The following is a 21,493-nucleotide window of genomic DNA, read 5'->3' on the forward strand; positions in this document are numbered from 1 at the left end:
GCAGCCTGTCAAGTTTTGTGTGGGCTTCACTGCAAAGCAGGGATTTGAAGGGGGAGAATGAGTTAGTTTTGTAGATGTTTACAGGGAGCGTCTCCCAAGTGTGATGAGCAGCATGGGAGAAAGCATAAAAGTGCTTGCTTGAAAATGTAACATGTGGGTGATGGAGGCTGGCATCATGGGCCAGTCGGAAGTGGGAGTTGACCTCTCAATAGCGAATGAGAGATGAGAGGTAGGCTGGGGATTGGCTGTGAAAGGCCTTGAAGACAAGTAGCTTATGTTTGATATGATAAAGAAAGGGAAGGCAGTGGAGGGATGCAAAGAGAGGAGTGACACGGTCAGAGCGACAGGTCAGAAAAATTACCGCTAGAGCAGCATTCTGAGTAGGTATGAGTGGGGCAAGACTGCATTTGTCAAGGTCAGAAAGATGTTGTTATAATTGGCCTGAGGCAACCCAAGAGAGACTAGACATATTGGGCCAGTTTCAGGAAAGCTGTAAAGTTCACCTTCCCCCCTTAGCAAAGCTCTTTCCTCATGAGAAGAGATCCAGCTTTTGTCTTGTCTTGTGGGAGGGGAGGCAGCTTTAATATCTGCCAGTGCCCTCTAGGAACTCAGCTGGAGGGAGCTCTAAAATGAGGTGGTGGAATAGCACTCTTTCCATCTGCAAATCCTGCAGTCCTTACTCACAGAAGCCTTCATTAAAGTCAATAAGCCAAATCCCAAGAAGTGCTGAGCGCTTGCAACTCAATTAACTTCAGGGTGAGTTGCAAGCCCTCTCCGGATTTGGCTGATTGACTTCATTGAAGGCTTCTGTGAGAACAAACTGAAGGATTTGGAATATGGATGGAACACTAACATAGGTGCTGAGCGCTTTCAACCCCCAGTGGTTTATAATAGCACCCTCTGAGGACTGGGTCCATGGACAATAATCATCAAAAATACTACTCTCAAGGGTTCCAGAATCTGAATCAAAGAGTCTTTAATGAAAGTTACTCTTGCTCTTTTTCTCAGATAACCAGGGAAATAAAAAACATTGGAAATCAGTGGCCTGGAGCTCAAGTTCTCCCCAGAGCGAAGTGAAAATCGGACCTCAAATATTTGTGGCAAGATCTTCAGATGGGATGAATCAGAACAGCTCCACTGAAGCCAATGGTGCTACATCAATTTATGCCAGCTGGAGATCTGGCCTATCAAGTTGTGTTCCAAAGCTAGAACCTATGTTTTCTGAAGAAGTTCTAAATTTAGTCCCATGTTCCCTTTCCTACTTAGGCTCACCAAATTTTACAATCCTTCCTAAAGGTGGCAGAGTTATTGTGTTTGCTTTAGTTCTAAATATGATAAACCCAGCCAAGGATCCTTTATGCCATAACTTCTAAAATGAGTCATAGCAACAAATTAATATCACAGCACAGCCAGAGAAGTCAGAGTGAATGTGAGTTGGCTGGTGTGACTAGTGATCTGAAGCAATGCTAAGAGGGAGGAAGGGAGCAAGAGGATGTTTGATCACTTGAAGGCCTTAAAAATGCAGAGTGAAAGGGTAGGGGTAGGGGTAAGGTTCTTGCCAAGATCCAGACTTTGGAATCTGTGCTAGTAATGCTTCATGCAAAGCACTGTTCCTCGTATGCTTCAGGGGGGACGTCCTCAGGTCTTGTAGAGTATGTACAAACGGCCTGTTCCTTTGCAGAGTACCTGCAAGCAGCATTCACCAGGCTCATAGCCCTAAACTCAGAACCTATCAAAGAAACAAAGGAACAACTAGTTTTCAAATACTTTGTTTAAATTTATCTGCAGATAAATTTAGACTACCCATCTATTTGGTAGGGCCACATGAAACTCAGTTTCAATTTGCAAGGGTGTATTCTAATTGGACATACTAGGTACATTTAGAAGCATTAGCAGGTGCCTTCAGCCTGAGTGTACCGCAGCTCAACAGATGCGTTCTACCTGGAGAATGTTTTCACCAAGGGTTTTCTACCTGCCAGACCTGGAACATTTGCAGCAGAGCCTGTGGATTCTATCTGATGGGAGTACCTGGAACATTCAGCATCAGTCATGTAGGGGGAATGGACCACAAGTTTTGATTCCTGGGATGTAAATGCGATAGAAAATTAAAGAGGAGAAAGGTCTGTACAATACCCTGTGCACTGAAAACCAGTGCAAATAAACACTAAAAAAAGTTAGCACATACCATTTCCAGTGCCCAAAACTCTCCAGAGTTTTGCTGGTTACCTCTCTGTGCATCATAGAAAGGAAGCCAAACAGTCCCCAGTGGAACCCAATGTGACAGGAAATGCAATGTTAACATTTAAAATATGCCTTTGTTACGTACAGCAGGTTGAGATCCAATGCCTCTTTGTATATTGCATTAGGAAGGGATGTGTTCATTACACGTCGTATTGTTTGCAAGCATATACTGGATCTGGTCAATTGGAGTCTACTGTGAATTCTCAGTCATGCAGTTTGTAGCTTGCTGTGGCATATGGCAGTGATATCTGCTCCATCCCCTCCTTAATGCACTAGACAAATCTTTTCAATATGTAGAATCAAGTGCCAGGAATATTTTTCAATATTATCTTCATTTAAGAGGTTTTGGTGGTTGGTTGGCTGGTTGTTTTTTCAATATGGGCAGAAGCATATTTTCACCAAGATTCCTTCTTTGAGGCTTATTTTCAATCTTCTCCAAAACCCAGGACATTACCTAGTTATCAGAGAAGTAATATATTTCAGAAGTTGGCTTTGAGTAGTTACATGCTGAGTTTAATCTATGACCAAAGCTCAAGTAGATGAAAATGCAAATTGGATAGGTCTTTATCCGTTAAAACAATCTCAGCAATTATCATCTGCTCTGCAAAACAAGACACTAGTGTGACAGTGGACTCCACAAAAGGTAGCTCTTTATGACTGCCATTGCCATGACAAGACTCAGGGTCATTTTAGACCCCATTTTCTCATTCCTTAGACCATCTTTGGGAGATGCTTTCCTGCAGGAGAGAAGGACTTTGCTGCTGTCTAGCATCATCCTCAGCTGTAGAAGTAGCTCTGAAGCTTCAGATGAGACCAGCTCTGCTTTTAGCAGCCAGAGCACCAGGGAATAGAATACAGTCACATCTTGAGAGGGAGCAAGACGGTGGCCCAAATTTAAAAAGATTTTGAAAACCCTCTTGTTCCCCACCCAGCCCAGTTCACCCAGCCTGCATCACTGGTTCCCAGGTGCAGTACGGTGAGGAAGAACCTATCCTTAGAGGACACAAGCTCCCACAGCAAAGTAAATAAATCAGAAGCACAGAAACAATGGGCCCTGAGAGCTGCCCAGTGCCATCATTTTCTCTGGACAGCAGTGGAAGCTGAGGATGTTCACCACTTCCAGAACCGGGCCCAACTGGTGCCAGTTTTTATTGAGTCCCAGCACAAGAGAGATTACAAACCCCTGGGTTCTGCACTGTGGTGGCAGCAGCTCATAGGACAAAAGCCCAAAGGTGGGATCATTTGACACTGAATCCCCTTTTTTGAAAGACTGTTTTCTAATGCTGTTGTTATTACACCAACATAACGAACAACTGCTGTTTACAACAACTTTGCTTATCGTCTTGGGAGACAAGAAGGCTGCTTGCCTTGAAGCACTATTGCCTTCACAGGCACTAAAGGAAATGAGAAATCGGAGTGGGTGGGGATGATATTTAGCAGGGAAGAGTCATAAAAACATCTGCCAATTTCACACAAAACTTCTCTTGGACCTATGTGTTCATCCCAGCTGAAAGAACCAAAATGGTTCATGAAAATGTAAACAGCTCCTTTTTCCTAGATCAGAAGTGCAATGCTAGCAACAGCGTGCTGTGCATGGGACAGCAGATAATCTAGGGGCTTGAAAAGCACATTGCAAAACAAGAAAAGAGACTCAGAATTTATTGTCATCCAGATCTACCTGGGTATTCATATGGCCCTCATCACTGCAGTACCTGTGTACAAGTGCAGTTTCACCTGGCATTTCTTTGCATGTTGTACTGTTGTGAAACTAAGTATGGCCAGGGGATTAACAACTACCCCAAAGACTGCAGCAGCAATAGATCCTAAGGGCCTGAGGCTCAGAGATGTTAAGCATTTGTCACCCCATTAACTTCAGCTGGAACCATGTGCACTCAATACCTCTAGAAATCAGGCCCCAGGGATCTTAACCAAAGCCTATTGAATTCATCAGAAAGACTCCCACGGATTTCACTGAATGTTGAATCAAGCCCCAAAGCAGGTCGTTGGAGTATTAAGTACCTGTTCTCAGTGATTAATCAAACAAATGGAACTTATTATGTGCGGGAAAGTTTCTGAAAAAAAATCCAGATTTTAAGTAAACAAAGTGGGAAATTCTTCCTTCCTTCCCCATGGTTAATCCACAGCTGTGCCATACTCTTCACTCTGTTCTGAGGACAGGCTTGGCACAATGCACACTAGCCCCAAAGCACCGGGTGGGTCTGTGCACACTTCAGGGGCACGAGGTCCTTCTCTTCTGCCACCCGATCCTAATTGAGGGAGAGAAATATCTCAGCCTTGGCTATTGCACTCTGCCTGCCATACCAGAGATGTTGCCTCCTGCCCCCAAAAGTCAGGCTGACGGTTCTATCTAAGGCCTAGCCCACGCAAGACTAGTTCTGCCACAATGACAGATTTTTCTCTATATAAAAACATCATCAGCGCAAAGTCGGACACCTCACGACTCTGCAGTGTGAGAAATCAGCAAATTATACAGTTTGAGAGGGAAGATTCCCAGCATGACCCAACCCTTGAGTCTAACTCTGGAATCCTGAGAAAGGAGACTTTAAAGCCATGACATTTTGAAGAGCTATTTTAGAGGCTTTAATGTTTCCCTCTGAGTTCTGTACTTTTGGACTTGGGACAACAAAGACCCTGGCTATACAGTTGGAAGGATACTAAAATGGACCTAGTATGATTTATATTCCTACAGTAAATAAGGCTATGCTTCGTGAGTCACCCTAATGATCAAGCACTCATTTGGGATGATTTGCAAAACTCCCCATTCCACCCAGGAGCCAAACTCATGTTAATAAAGCTTTACGTCATATCACCACACCATCACATAGGCTCTTGTATATTTATATGCACAAACACACACTATATGAATGCACAGCATATTTGTTAGCTTTTCCCTGGATTTTTAAAGCAATACCGCAGCTTTCACCCTGCAATTTGACTGGTGATTTTAAATCTTCCCTTCAGATCACTCTCTGCAATCTTGTGGTATTGCTTTAGGCCAACCGCTAGCAAATTTTATGTTGTTTCTATGTCAGTCATGTAGCTGGCATCTCATATTACTTTATTTATCCACTAAAAGGGTTTATTTTCTTTCACCTATGCAAGCTTATTCTTATTTGCAGATATTGTACTTGTTCCACTCTAAAATGGACATTTCCTGGAAGATTCTGAATCTCTTCATGGGTCTGGTTTTTTAGGTGTGTTAGAACTTAAAGGGACTTTAGCTTTACATACTAACTATAATATAGACAGACAGATGTTGATGGAAGCCATCAGGCATCAGTCTTTAATCCAAAGTTAATCACAGACCCAGTTAAGTCAGCGTGTGTGTGCCAAACACTCCTTCAGACTCAGTGGAAGGAACTATTAAACCCCTTTTTGTAGCAGATAGAGTTACAGACAATTGGAGGGACTGCCCAAGGCACATGGTAGGTTAGAGCGAAGCCGTATGTGTTGAGGGGATCCCCTGACTGCAAACGCCAGGGGCAAGGATGTTAGGTTTGCTGCCTGTGTGTATTTAGAGGCAGAAAAGCCAGCAGAAAACCTGGAGAAGCAGTTGCCAGTGATACCCGGAGAGGAAGCAGAAAGACAGAGCTTCTTGGGCAGAGAGCTAACTGGAATGGCATAGCTGGGGGATTTTTGAGCAAGAAAACTGTCTGTTGCTGGTTGTTTTTACTGTGTTCAGGGAAACGGGACTGTGTGTACATATTTTACAAATAAACACAATTACACCAAACAAGATATATCTGATTCAGATAATCTATTTCTGCAAGGCCCCAAATATTGGCTAACCACTCAGGTCAAAGGAGCAACAATACATGTGCATGCACACACACCTTCACACATACAACTCTCTCTCACACACACACACACACACACACACACACACACACACACACACACAAAAGCTGGACTGAATCTAGGATCAAAACTTCATGATTATTTCTCACTTGCTAAAATACCAGAGCCGACTCTATTCAAGCCCTTTCGCATTCACAAAACTGGTCAGAGAGTCAGTAGCAGACACATATTCAATACTGCCTGCATTTGTTAGTCCCACTAGTGATTTTGGTGATCACATTTGAAGCTCCAATACCTATGCCCACATCCTGAAAGGGAGAAACAAATCCTGTCCAGATGCCAGCACCACAAGAGCCAGACCTGCAGCTACTCAGCCACAAGATCAAGCACCCCACCCCGTGCCCCCCTGAAGAACTCTGCTCTGCATGGCTGGCATTTAGCTCTGAAGGGGAAAGATGCCAGTTCAATCCTAGCTTTGTGGCCATTTCACTTTGTTTTAATTTCCTATCCAGTGAAGACTGACAGAAAGCAGTAAAAGTTAACTGAACATGGCAAGACTTTTAATCTTCTACCTACCCATACAGATTTGGGAATTAGAAGAGCTTGCTGCAGAGAGCTTGGAAGCAATGTTAATGCAAATGGGCCTCTGGTCTATTATCCAATCTCTTTAAAAAAACAACACACACACTACTACAGCAGCACACATGTACCCTGACAGATAGAAGATGAGTGAATTCATCCATTTAAATCTTCCATCTATGTACACAAGAGCAGATTTAACTCAGAGGGAAAGTTATGCTTTGATGGCTGCATAAAATAACATCTACTGCAGTGGCAAAAACATCTACTGCAGTGGCAAAAAACTAATCATTCTGTGTACGTATGCAGTTTTGACTTTGGAGATAACAAAATGCAGCCCACTTCTCCGATCACAAAAGAATTTAATCTTGGCACAAGCTGCAAACCTGAAAGGATCCAGATAAATAGATTAGTCTGATGGAAACTCTTGTACCCATGGAGTTAATCAGGAATAGCTGTTCCAGAATAGCTCCCTGTTAGACATGCCCTTCGCACTTCTGTAGAGCTTTTTCAACCCTAGATCTCACGGCTTCTTATAAAGAAGCTAAGTATCAATATCCGCATTTTACAGAGAGGTGAAAGGACTTGCCCAAGGTCACAAACAACAGGTCCATGGGAGAGCCCAGAATAGAACTAAGGTCTCCTGAGTCCTGGTCCAGTGTTCCATCCACTGAGTTGCCCAACGCAGTACCAGATCAGATCTCACACTGCGGTGTAACAATGATGAACTGACATATGAAGCATGGCAAGGCTGTCTTGCTTCTATCTACAATCTAGTCCACAAAGATCTCAAAGACCTTCTGCTGGTAAAACACTTCATGGAGTTTATTTACAATGGTCTTTTCCACCACCTTTACAGACTGTGCACCCTCATCTCAAACATACCAGGGAGCCCTCAGCTCCAGAGCCAAGGAAGGAAGGGCTCTCTCAGGGTTCTGACTCACTCTCTCGTCCCCTCTTTTGCGCTTCCTTCCTGTGCCTTCTGTATCATCTGGGCTAATTAGTTAATTAGCCTTGTCACTCTCTCCAGCGCAGCCCAGTCTATCAAGTGGGCACTGTTCCCACAGTGAGGTGTGCTCTGGGGCAACTCACTGGAGTTGCAGTGATCAGAGGGCTAGCTCAGCTGCCACTGCCCAGCCCTCAGTCACTGCAAGATAAGAAGCAGGTCCATTGTATGATTGTTGAGCACCTGCAGCCCCCATCGAGCGGAGGACCAGGGCATTATTTTATCTTTAAAATCATTAAATAAAATTAATAATATAGAAAAAGCAATAAATAAATAAATTCTCCTGGGATCAGAGCAGTTTTTATTGACAAACCTCTAGCTCCAGATGCAAGGTCTGTAGTGGATGATTTCTACCATTATTCTCTGTGAACAGGAGTTGCTGAATAGGCTTTAATGGGAAAGGGATCTTTCTTTATGAAAAAAATACACAGGTCCAGATCTTTATAATTTGCCCATATAATTACCATGATGGCACATGCTATCATGCCAGCTTCAGGCACATTTCTGTGCCCACAGGCCCCGATCCTAGAAAGACATACGTACCTTTATAACAATTGTAAATAGTCCCATTGACTTCAAAGGGACTACTCACAGCGCATAAAGTTAAGCATGTGCGCAAGTCTTTGCAAGATTGGGCCCATGTTCAGCAAAATGCAGGCCATAGACTAATACTTAGATAATCTCACAATGTGGGATGTAAAAACTTGATGTTTGTGCAAAACATTTACTGGGTTTTATATCCACAATAATAATCTCACAAAGCATTAGAGTAAAATATCCATCAGTTCCACAAATGGCAGATCAGTGCACAACTGGGTATACTTTGCACCCATTAGAAGGATATACTTGTCCCAAAACAATTAATTCTAAGATAATAAAAAAGATGATTCAAACAGCTGTTTTCATTTCACTCAAATGAAATTGAGGAAGACTCAAATGGATTCTTTGAACTTTCAAAAATTATGGTATTATAACTAGGTGCTCTTCAACATCTTGAAGTTGTCACATTTCACCAAACAGAATATAAAACTGCATCAGAAATGTTTTCAGCTCCAGCTTTATTTGATGATACCCCTCAGACATTTGAAAGGGACTCTTTGAATATTCATGTTGGTGATGGACAAACTTGAAAAGGTGCCATTCAGATAAACATCTAGATATTTGGCTGTTGTTTCCAAAAGCCTTTGGTTTTAAGCATGCATGAATAGCATCTCTCTGCCTCTGTCTAGATTTCTAGGGATTCCTGCTTTGAGCCAAGTCTGAAATAGACTAAGCCTCTCTCATGAGCTACAGGTATTTTATTTATTGTAATAGCCTACACTAGGAAGTGCAAGAGGACATTTAAAAGAAATTAATATAACTGGATTGTTTTGGGATTCCCAAACTGAATTCCAGAATAAAGGCTCTGTGCAAACATTAACATTTTCACTGATGTGGTTCTCCCATTACCACCGTCCATATGATATTAACATGTGATGCATTTGTAATTGAAGATGATAATAAATTACTAATGTAAAGCAATAGCAGAGTTGAGCTGGGCAAAACCTACAAATCATTTTGTGTGTGTTTCCTCTCAGATTTTACTCTCATACTTAATTACATGTACTTGGGCTATAAGTCATGTCCTATCATGCTCTTTCTGAGAATATGCAGGGATCCTGTTTTACTGACATGATGATATATTATGCACTATTGTGACTATTAGTATGTTGTGGAATAGTGTAAAAATAATATAAAATGAAAAAAAAATTGAAAAGAAAATTCCATTTAGAAATTTTTCCAAAATGGAAAAAAAAAGCATTTAGTAAATATTCGTTTTCGTGGGAAATTTAGTCAAAATCTATATGATTTTGTAAAAAATCTGTTCTGAGAAGCATTTTTTTTTTTGATGGAAAGTTGTTCTGAGAAAAATTTCCAACCAGCTCTGATTGTGAATTGTTTGCTCAGTTCTAATCAGAAATCATACTGAGTATTGAATAATGCAAAAATACCTTTTGGGAAGTATGTTTTCAGCTACAAGTGATCCCAGCAGTTAAAGAACAAGGTGGAAAACTACTACTATCATTTTCATGGGAATATTATTTTTAATGGAAATCCCTTATGACTGTAGATGTCTCCATTATATTCAATACGTGGGGCTTCCTTGTCCACTCATAGCATCATAAAAAATCCCAGGGAAAGTGAAATATTTTCTTTTATTTCTAGAGTTCATGAACTGTTAAATGACTTCCAAACTGGCACACCAGCCCTGTGGAGCCACTACTGATTATCTCGTTGTACTACAAGGAGCTGGGGGTCTTAATGATTTTCAAATGAACATGCTTGCACTTTCCTGTGGACCTTTACCCAACAAATAGAATATTACACAATTTGTAATCTCCATTTAGAAACAACCCCTCCATTTATTACAATGGAAAAGGCTCACCAAGTACTAATACTCCTCAATAGTACAGCTGGATGACTAGTACGAGTGTCACATACATATGTTCTTACAATAGCACCAAAGAGGCAGCACTTCTGATGGGGGGGGGGGGCAGTACTTCTTTTGGGAGTCAGAACTAGGCTGTTGTTGGCCAGCAGCGTGAGAGGGAGTAACAGGCACATCAGCCCTAAGGCTGAGGGTGGGCTGATGTCGCATAATACATAGACTAGGAGTGAGGGATACATTCCGCAACTCAGTAAAGTACTTCTAAGGAACCACCTGCAGTGTAGGGTGCTTCATTCCTTGAGGTCTGCCGCCTTTGTGCTCATCTATGCTGTCTAGGCCCTCCCCACATGGGTGGAGGTGTGGAGTAACGCTGCCATGAGGCAATCTGCTCCTGCAGCTCCCCGTGTGCCAGTGGCGGATGCCCACTGAGATCCTCCTTCCTTCTGGGTACGCATTATGGCCTCCACCCCCATGCAAGTCCTCTGCTGGATAGTGCAAAGGCATGGTGGAACAATGGTCCCGATTCCTTCCTGCCCCTGTTAATGCGTACCATGGAAGTGAATGGAGGGATAAATCCTTTTTTCGCTAAACAAAGGGACTATGACAGGCCTTTGCAATGACCATGCAAAGGGTCAGGGGAAGCTTCTTCCAAATCCTCTTACACACCCACCTGCAGGTCAGGGAGAATCTGGACCTTTGCAAAGGCAGATCAGAGGCGCAACCACTGCTGGGGATATATCCCCCCCCCCAATCTTTTAATCTCTTGCTAATAATCCCCTTTATCTGCAGGTCACTTGCCAGGATCATCTGGCTCTACCAGATTTAACCAATTCCCTACCATTGCAGGGGCCTCAGGCGCAGGGGAACCTCAGTCCCTCCTCTCCTCTGTCCATGGCACATACTAGTCTATTCTCCTGTGGGCTGCAGTACTTAGGTTTAATTTCAGTTGTTGGGTATAGTGTGTTGAGGGCCTGTGATATATAGAAGGTCAGATTCGCTGATGAGGTGGTTCCTTCTGGCCTTAAACACTATGACTCTAAGGAAGTTACAGGTCTTCGGCATTTTCACTCCAGCTTTATTCATGTGGTTGAATCTTTGAGGCAAAGTCCTTATTCTCATTTCTGCAAACCCTCCCTTAATGTGGGGAAACCCTAATTAACTGGAAAAATGCTGTCACCCTGCAACAAATTAGGGAGCAGTCAAAAATTAACAAACAAGCGCAGAATTTCTAGATGCATCTGTTCTATGAATTTTCCTGCCTCCTAGAACTTAGCCACCTTTAATTCTAACCGGTCTGAGGCCACATCAGCTATTTGGGGTGACCTATGCCATTTCACAGCTGAGGACACAGAACTGCTCTTCTAGAATATGATACTCTACAGTCTGCAATAGAATTCATGTGGGAAGAGACAGATGAACATCTCTTATATTGTATCCTTTTAGATAAGTATGTTAAGTTCATGCCTGATATATAGCTCAATTGACTGCAGTGGACTTGCACCAACCCAGCCTCATATGATCTACCAAGACCCACTTTCATAAATCCAGGAAATACAAAACCAACCTTAATGTATTTTCCAAAGACATGACCAGCTCCCTTGAATCTGTTTCCACGACTTACTTCCATTGCTGACTTTGGCAATATTTACTGCATACTGTATCTCCATAATGATTTCAGTGTTGAAATGCTCAGATCTCCCACCTCAACACCAGCGTTTGATTCTTTATGCTGAATTAGTCACAATTTCAGATGGAGAAACTTGTTAGTGGAAGTTTGCTGCATTGCTAATATATGTAGAGCACTCAGGAGATGGTTTGGCAACTGAGGGGGAAAGAAAAGAAATAAAAAGAAAGACAGGCAGGAGCACCACACATAGAAAAAAAACAATTATTCAGCTGTCAGCCGAGAAACATTTTGGAACAACCACATGGAAATGTCCTGAGAGCTGGCAGGCATAGATGACTTTTAATTTTTATGACTTATGATAGAGCATGTAGTAATCTACCTGGTTAAAAAAGGGTGGGAATTTCACAAGTGTTGGGCTAACTGAAATTAATAGGAATTTTATCTTTGACTTCAACGGGAGTAGCATTAACTTGACAGCAACAAATTACTTTCCTTTTAAGCCTCCCACATAGGTTTACAAAAACCCGAAGAGACTATTTTTTCCAAGTTAAGTAGCTAACCTTTCCTCAGAGCTTCTACCACAAAGAAAGTGTCTGGGACCACTTGCATTAAACAAGAGAATTTTTTTTCAGATGTAGCTCAACATATGGCCAGTCCATCACTACTACAAAAATGAGTTACGAGAAAAACAGGTTTTTCACACGATAATGAAAATTACTTTAACAAAAAGAAAATTGTCAGGCTAAATTAATCCCTGATTCAGTTCCATTGAGTCAAACCAATGATGAATTTTGGCCTAACTCAATTATCATGTATAATAGAAACAGTTCAAATGTCTTAGCAAGACTCTGTGGGAATGCATCTGCCCTTCACGTAGAACACTGAACGTGAATTACACATCTTCTCAGTACACTTGGATCACTCCAAATCCATTCAGTGGGTAGTTTTCAGCGGTGTCCATTAGTATCCATGTGGGAGTATCAATAAGAATACAATTGGGAATGTCTTTAAACTCCTGCTGTACTCGTTTTGATGGAATAAATAGGCCCAAAGATACAAAGGTGTTAACATGACCAACATTAAAGAGTTTTAAGCAAGGTTCAGGATTTGGTATACATGGACTTTAGTACTATGGCAAACACCCCATTAAAAATCTTTTTAACCTTTTATTAAAGATACAGAAAAGAAGGAAAAACAGTTAAATCATTTAACATGTAAAGTATTAAGTAAGGCTTTTATTTTACCAGCAACCTTTGTTTCTTTTCTCCTTAGCTGGAGAGAGTTTTTAGAAGGAAACCTCCCCTATTTGGCAATGTTTTAGATGGTAAAAACTAGCCTTTGCAGGGAAAAGAGACAGTAGTTGAGATGAGCTGGAGCTGTTGTACGGGGAGATTTTGGCAAACCAGTAAAGTGCCTAAAACCACTATTGATTATTGCTAATAGTAGTTAAATTAGCAGGCTGTAGTGAACGACTCTTGCTTATTGCTAAAAGTAGCCAAGTCAGCAGGCCGTAAATTGGTCATGCAGTGTGGCCTCTGTGTAACCAAGGCAGGAGAGGAGAGGGGTTTGGGTGCCAAAGACAGGGCAGCTTGACCTTCCTGCTAAGAATGTTGAAATTGCTGATCTATGTATTTTAGAAAAACAGGAAGTCTGTCTATATGTGCCCCCAGGAATGTTTGTCAAGGCCCCAAGGCATGGACACTCTGGGGGGAAAAAACCCATATCTGGTAAATTGATGACCATAAGGAAATCCCTTGCTTGATCTTTAAAAACTGCTTGCTTAGCAAGTTTTCTTTAAGGGATATATCGTTATGTTTCTGATGTATAAATAAGGGGGGAAAGATTGAGGTAACTGGACTTCTCAGAAGGGGCTCTTCAGGGACACTCCCTCTGGACGCATCTTGGGGTCCCCACCAGCAGACAGAAGTTTGACCAGCAGAAGCCTGTCATGGTGCCACTCGAAGGCCACACCCAGCTCCGGTAATTATCGAGGCTTGGGGGTGTTTTACTAACCTGTTGCGGATGTGTGTAAGTGCTTGAGACTAAGTAAAGTTTAGCTTTAAGCGAAAGCACTCTTGTGTTGTCTTGTTTGTGCCAGCCATCTATCGGTTGGACGGCTGTGTCTCCCCTGATTTATTTCCTGACACCACCTCACACAGAGTAAAAGTTACCAAGAGCCCTGGGTTGAAAGAACCCCGGGTAACACTGTCTTTGCTACTACTGTTGTTATAGTCTGGTCCCTTTCCTAAAAGACAAAACAAAGCAAACACACACAAGGGGAGAGAAAAGAATAGCAAAGGAAGAAATTGCAGCTTTTGTCTCTGGTGTTGACTCTCACTGCTGGAAAAACACAGGCACAGCACACAGTAATATCAGCCACTCCAAAACCTGGCAAACTTGTACCAGCATCAAGCTGTTTAGGGCATTGCTTTTAGCTGCCTCTTTCGGATCACAGGCTTACAGCAGTGGTGCTAAACCACACCCTTTTTAAACAGAAGGCAAAGGGTAAGGAACTGTAAAGAGAAGAAATGAGGTGGGGAAGGAAAATGAAACACAGGGGGAGAAAAGGGTGACAAAGTCTCACATCCCACTCAGAGGGTATTTGGAATTTAGCCAAACCCGGTGATGGTGGTGATGTCATCTGGGTCCCTCTTTCTCTGGCCTCTCAAGACATCTTTTGGGTTCAGGACAAGGATGGCCTAATGGTGTCACAATGCATCCTGGGGTCCCAAGAGATGGTGTGGGTGGCGCTCATGATGATGAAGCTTGCTTCTTCCTATTCTCCCATCTTTCAAGCAGCCAGCATTTTTTTTGGTTTGTTTTTGTGTCCACCCCAAAAAAGTATTTTATTTAAGGACTCCAAAAGGTGAGTGATGGGTGGAATAGCCCATCCCCTCATTATTTCGCCCACCAATTAGACCTAATTTTCAACACATCAGTTTTGGTCCACTGATTTCCAGTCCCACACTTCTCTTGTTTATCAGGCATATTTTTAACACAGCCCTTGATTTATATCAAGAAGCCTTTTTTGTTTGGATTCATTCAGTCTGTCTGCCTTTTGCACCTTTTCCCATTAACATTTGTAGTTATAGGTTATTGTGACATTTTATGAACTTTCACTCACTTCTTAAAATTGAGCTCACATTTAGGATAAATTTGCAGGCCTGGTTATTACAACAGTCCCTAGCCCATAAAGTACGGCTTTTGAATATCATTAGATGATGCTCATAATTAGTTGTCAAGTATCAGAGGGGTAGCCGTGTTAGTCTGGATCTGTAAAAGCAGCAAAGAGTCCTGTGGCTCCTTATAGACCAACATCTGCCGAAGTGGGTATTCACTCACGAAAGCTCATGCTCCAATATGTCTGTTAGTCTATAAGGTGCCACAGGACACTCTGCTGCTTTTACATAATTAGTTGGTAAGTTGTGGAGTGAGTCAAATGACAATCTGGCATGCTCCAAGGACAGAAAGGAGCCCACACAACACGACATTCTATTACCATAAGACTGTGTATCAGTTAATTAACATGGTTTTAAAAATTGTCCTAGTACCTATTTATGTCACATATTCCCATGCCTCAGAAGAGCTAGTACCAGCTGTCGTCTATCAGGGTACATGCATGGCTCTCATTTTCAATAATGTGTCTAGGCACATGTATATTAGTCAGCCTTGAAAACTTTTCAGAATTGCCTTAAATAGTTAAATAAATTTATCTTGGTATTGCTGTACTTCCCAACACTTGATAAATTGGAATATCTAGGGGATACTGCAACTGCTGGCAGGCAGCCTTATCTAGCTATCTAATTGTAAACCGGAATGATTTTAAAGCTAAGCACTAGAGCCGACCACAATATTTTCGTCAAAATATGCTGCTTTGTGGAGATGTATTACTTCCAATAGGAAAGTTTCTGAGGCTCAGGGTCAGCTCTGTGGTAACTTTGCACTCAAGAGAGAGCTGGAACCAAATCGAAAACCTGACCTTTTTGATCTGAAAACAGATGTTTCACCACAATTCTGTTTCATGAAAAAGTCTGAAGGGTTGTTTGTGAGGTTTTTTCCCATTCCTATGTGGAACAAAAACAAATTTCTAATGGTCAAAAGTTATGAAATGGAATAGTCCTCCTCTGGCCAGCTCTAGGAAGTACCGGGCAAACAGAGGCCCAATTTGGCAATGCAATCCTGCTAGCACTGCTGCCTACAGATTTCTACAGAATCCTGTGGATTTCAAGGGCACTTTTACAAATGTTCTCAAATAAACAGGTCTTTATGGTTTTTAAGGAAATTTCAAAGCACGCATTATGACTCCACACCTCTAAGGGAGGTCAATAGTCCTCCCTTAGGCTATTTAATAGGCTATTTAAGCCTGTCTCTGGTAGCAGAAACTGAAATAATGAGAAGTTTAGTGACTTATCCAATCTCATGTAGCTAGGAATGGTTGAAAATGTTCTTTTGAAACTGTTTTCCTACGTAAAATTGTGCTTTGGACTAAAGTAAAATTTTCATTTAAAGAGGACTTTTTTCATCAAAAATTTTGATTATTCATCAAAAAACTTGAAAACTGAAATATTTCAATACTGAAAATGTGCCACAGTGCCTCTTGGGTGTTGTAGTTCAGGTGCCTCGTGTTCCCATTTTCTCTATGTGGGCCAGGTCCACAGCCAGACTTCATCTCCCAGGATGAATTGCAGCCACGTGACTTCCACAATGAACGGACTCTCCCCTACAAGAGGCGAAACGACAGAGGTGAATGATAAAAGAGTTAGTCTGACTATGGAGCCCAACCTACAGAGGATCAGGGAAGCACGAAGCACCCTAACTACAATGCCCAGGAAGCATCCGGTGGCATTTCAGAATCAAACGGCTATGGTTTTGGGGTGATGTTTTGGATTTCGATTTTTTTACTGAAAACTTGCCATTTCCCCATCTTTTGATGAGCTGTAGACAGCAGATCACTGACAGCTAGAAATAAAACATAGGCATTCTAACTCCCAGTTCCTTGCAATTACTACTTTAAAAAGCACTCTGTTGGCTGGTAATAGGATTTATTAACCAATGCACAAGCACGATATATGAATGATGTAATAATGATACAACAGGGATTTTGAAAAAGCAGCATTTGCGCAGCGCTGTTTCACTTGGAGTCCAACATTTCTATCAACTACGGAAGATGATCCAGCTACTCTGTAGTCTTCTCCTTGCAAACACAAAAACCTGCTTTATTTACATTTTTAAGTGCTCTGACCAACATGCACAAAATATTAAAATAGTGATTCAAGAAAAAAAGTCACAGAATTTGCTCATTTGCTACTAGGCATTTTCCCAAGGAGCCCTAATTATGCTGGCACTCCTTGAAAAATATAGCAAGTTCGGAAAGAATTTGATGACTCTTAATTTTAGATCAGCTCTGGGCACCGCTGATTGTACACAGGGTGCCTAGAAGAACGTTAGGGACTGCAAACTGCTTTGCCCCTTAAAATGCAGGGAATATGTGATGTAAATTTATTCTGAGACACTGCAGAGTTGCACATCTTTGAGGCTTGCATTTCACGATAATTGAGATCAACATGAATGACTCTTTACACTGTTCCATTTAAAGCAATATTTTGACCATATTTCCTTTTAAAAACTCTCCCATTTCCTGTTTCACAACCTAAATCATCTCAATCAGAAATAAACTCCCTGGATTAGCAACAGAGAACAAAAGAAAACTTTTGAAGCATCTTTTAAGTGCGTTTTAGGTGTCTACACAGATCCAGCCGCCCATTACTGTGTTGCTCTTCTCAAGTGCATCGAATATGCCCAGCATGTTCTCTTTTACATATTGTTGCCATTAAATCTGGCCAGGTCATTAGTTAAAGGAAGCAGAGACTAGTAAATCAAGTGTGGTCCATTATCAGGGCCTGCTGGGATAACACTTGTCAAAGAAAGTAATTCAAATTAATCTGTACTCTTGAAATATTAGAGCCCAAACTACTAACGCAGCTTTCAAGGGGAATGCAATATAATTAAAGAACCATACCTGTGAAGCATCCAGGACTGCTGCCATGATCCTCAATTATGGACCAGGACACCATTGTACTAAGCACTGAATAAAAATATCTTGACCTATATTATCTTAATATGCTTCAGGCCTGATCTGCCTCCATTGGGTTCAGAATTGGGTCCTTAATATAATTATTTTCCCTTTTCTCTATATTTCACAGCTCTTTTGTTTTAATTTGCTCTCCCTTTGGACTTCATCCCAAGAAACGCCGAGAAACCTGCAAGTCCCACTGAGTTCAATGGACATTTCATCCTTTCTTCCTTAAAGGTAGATTTTGTTTTATTTCCCAGAAAATGACACTGACTATATAGCAAACAGAATCCCCCTCCTTCCTTGTTAAGGAAACATGCTTACCTATGAATGAAAAACATTTATTTTGCTATGTTTGTAGGTAGCCATATTTTGCTGCTCTTAGGATTATAATCAAGTATTGTCTGCACATGTCGCCAGTGGTTAAAATTCAGAAGTAGATAGATGAAATAATAGCACCGTGAAAAAGGTCAAATTTCAATATTCACAGAGAATGATCACATAAGTAGATAGGAGAACCATTCCATATTCATGAAGTACTGATTGATTTTCTATTAAAATAGAAATTTGACTAGCACACAACTCCTCTTTAACATTCAATCTTAGACGTTATTAAATGAAATTACATCTAAAAATCAAACTTTGAAAAATAGTTACTTCCTTATCTCTGTGATTAACTGCACAAGTGATTCAGTGTTAACTCAGTAAACTCATCAGGTTGTAATAGCCACATGTCTTCAACAGCATATCTGTCCTTAAGATTTATTTCTCGTCTGAACTTAGTTGTCATGAATGTGCCTCTTTTCATTTTTATAGATGTATTTCTATTGCTCCATGACATTGCTATGGGTCTCAGAATTTGTGGTGCAATTATTCCCTTCATTCATATCATCATTATAAAATTCTTTATTATGTGTTCTGACACAATGTGCAGTAGATAGGTCAATATCTCCAGTAGGCTGGACTGTGCTCATCTTTACGCTGGTGGAAAATTTTCCACTGAAACTATTTTTTGGATGTAAAATTGGGGTTTTGCCTAATCAATTTTGTGTGTGTGAAAAGTATCTGATTGTTCATGAAAAATTTTGGTTTTTCATTAAAAAAATCATAATGACTAAAAAACAAAATAGTTTGGCCTAAGCACAAAATATTTAGATTTAGACATGCTACTGTGGTGCCTCGTGGGAGTTGTAGTTTGGGTGCCTGGTTCTCCTACATTCCTTTAGAGGCTCCACAGGTGGACTTCATCTGCCATAGATGCACTACAGCCATGGGACTGCCCCGGGGCACTGCCTCCCCTCATAGAAAGGGAAGATTGTGCACAAGAATTTTCAGTGCCAATAGAAAACAAGCCCTATTTTCAACCATCAACTTGGAACAGAAGATTACCTCCATTTTCATGTGTGATTATTCTAATGATATAGAAGGGTCATTGGGATTTTTTTGGGGACTATTTACAGTAAATTGGTCACACCATATTTTAATAATAAAGCTTTAAAGAAAACTCTTCTGGTAGGAGAATTTTGATTATCATCTCACCTTTTCTTTGTCTTGTTTTCCTATAACTTGAAAATTTATATTTATTAAAACCTCTACAACTTGCTTTCTGCACTTTAAAACTTGCAGAAGCCTCCACAAAATCTCTTGTAAAGGGTTCATTGAAAAAAATGAAATCAAAGTTGTTAGCAGTCTGTGTCACTGATACATTATTATCCGCTCTAGGTTTCAACATTTAATATTTTCAGCAATAGAAGTTTGGCATTTGAATTTTTTTGATGATAAATCTTTGGCATCTGACAGTTACATTGATAAATCTTGGCATCACAGAAGTTTAGATGTGAATGCTTTTGCCAGGGAAACACTAACATTTAAGTGCTTTCAATAACAAAACTTTTTCTAGGACAATCCATCCCTGTGACTAGATTAGGGTGGAGAATGCTATCAATGTAAGCAAGAAAAAAATATTCTTTTATGGTTATAAACATCCATCTATTCAGGAGCTTTTATGGCCTTATCCCTGTAGTATCTGAGCACTTCAGTCATTATTAATGAATATTATCCTCAAACTGCCCCTGCCAGGTAGGGAGGTGTTATCCCCATTTTACAAATGAGGAACTGAAGCACAGGATAGATTATGAGATTTACTCAAGGTCATATAGGAAGCCTGGGTTGGAATTAATCCTAAATCTCATGAATCCCAGTCCAGACGATCCCTTCCCTACTCCTGCAGCATTACCCATCCCACACAGAGCATGTCATGGCATGATGAGGACATTACAGACTTTTCACAGAAGCTGCAACCATGCTATATATTAAAACTAGAAATGTCTTGAAAACAACAACAATCATGTCCAGTTGGGATACTTAGTCAACAAAATTCACCATCGCTCAGTGGTGTCAAAAATCAGACAAACTCTTCTTGGTAATGTTTTGGGCTCTAGCATCAACTGAAAGATTATATAGTCTATTTTAAATAGATTAGACAAAGAGCTAATGAGAAATACCTGTTTGTAACTCCATGAGCTGCAAGTGGAAACTCTGCATGATTCATGGCAGTGAGCTGAAAATCTTTCCTACCAATGAGCAAAGAAGTTCCCAAAAGCTTCTAAATAGGACACTGCATACACATTAGAAAATCATTTTGTTATGCCAAAAGTGAGCAGAGTTTTGGAAGTTATTTTCTCCTGCCTAAAGTGTGCTTTTCATAATGTATGTTTGATGGTAGAAATATGAAGGCTAAAAACACTTTTGGCAGCAAAAATTAGGAGTCCAAAAATCCACCTTTCGGTCAAAAATATATTATTTCAAAGATTGCTTTTCCTAATGACAGGAATCTAGGAATTTAGCAGCCTCTATGCAACAGTCAATGGTAAGTCATCATGCTATTCCTAGTCTTAGCCATTATTAAATAATGTGAGAGTATTATGTAACTTCCCTTTAAGATACACATAGATCATAACTCTGATCCTTTAATATTCTCTCCCTAAAAGACCGTATTGTTTCAGTTCCATTAAGACAGTCTTATATAACTCTGTCCCGGTTTCAGAGTAATATAACTTGTGTTTGTAAAGAATTTAATACATAACATTGATGACAATACATCTATACCCGATACAATACATTAACTAAGTAGTATCTCCATCCTCAAATCCAAAAGGAATGAGTCAATTACCAAAACGCACCACAACATTTCTATCTGTGCATTTATTTTATAAGTGCAGCATTTGAAATACCTCCAAAGCAAGAGGAAGAGGTTTAGACAGCATCAACAGATACACACACAACTGAGACAGTGCTCTTAATGTCATATTTATCATGCTGGTGGTTGGAAATACATTGCACACACAGCTCCAGACAAGCTGGAAGAACTTTCCCACATAGCAAGAAGAGAGATTAATTGTTTTTGGGACATCAGGAATAAAGCCTTTTCCATACTTACCACAAATCCCTCATAAATAGATGGTATTGCCAGCATTCCAACACAACACGCAAAGGCAACTTCAATGGAAAGAAGTTAAGATATTCAAACAATATACAGTAACTTTATCTTTCTACATCAATTACTTGGCATTGACAACTACTTACAGTCACCCAACAATGGCATTAAGGCTGTAGGCTGTCTCCCGGTGCTGGCCAGCTAATATGTTTTAAAAGGGACCCAACTGACTATACTTGTTTTCAAAAACACTAGCTAATACATATTGGTGAAAAAATGTTAGC

Source organism: Chrysemys picta, chromosome 7 (genome assembly GCF_011386835.1).
Source record: "Chrysemys picta bellii isolate R12L10 chromosome 7, ASM1138683v2, whole genome shotgun sequence".
NCBI lineage: Eukaryota > Metazoa > Chordata > Testudines > Emydidae > Chrysemys > Chrysemys picta.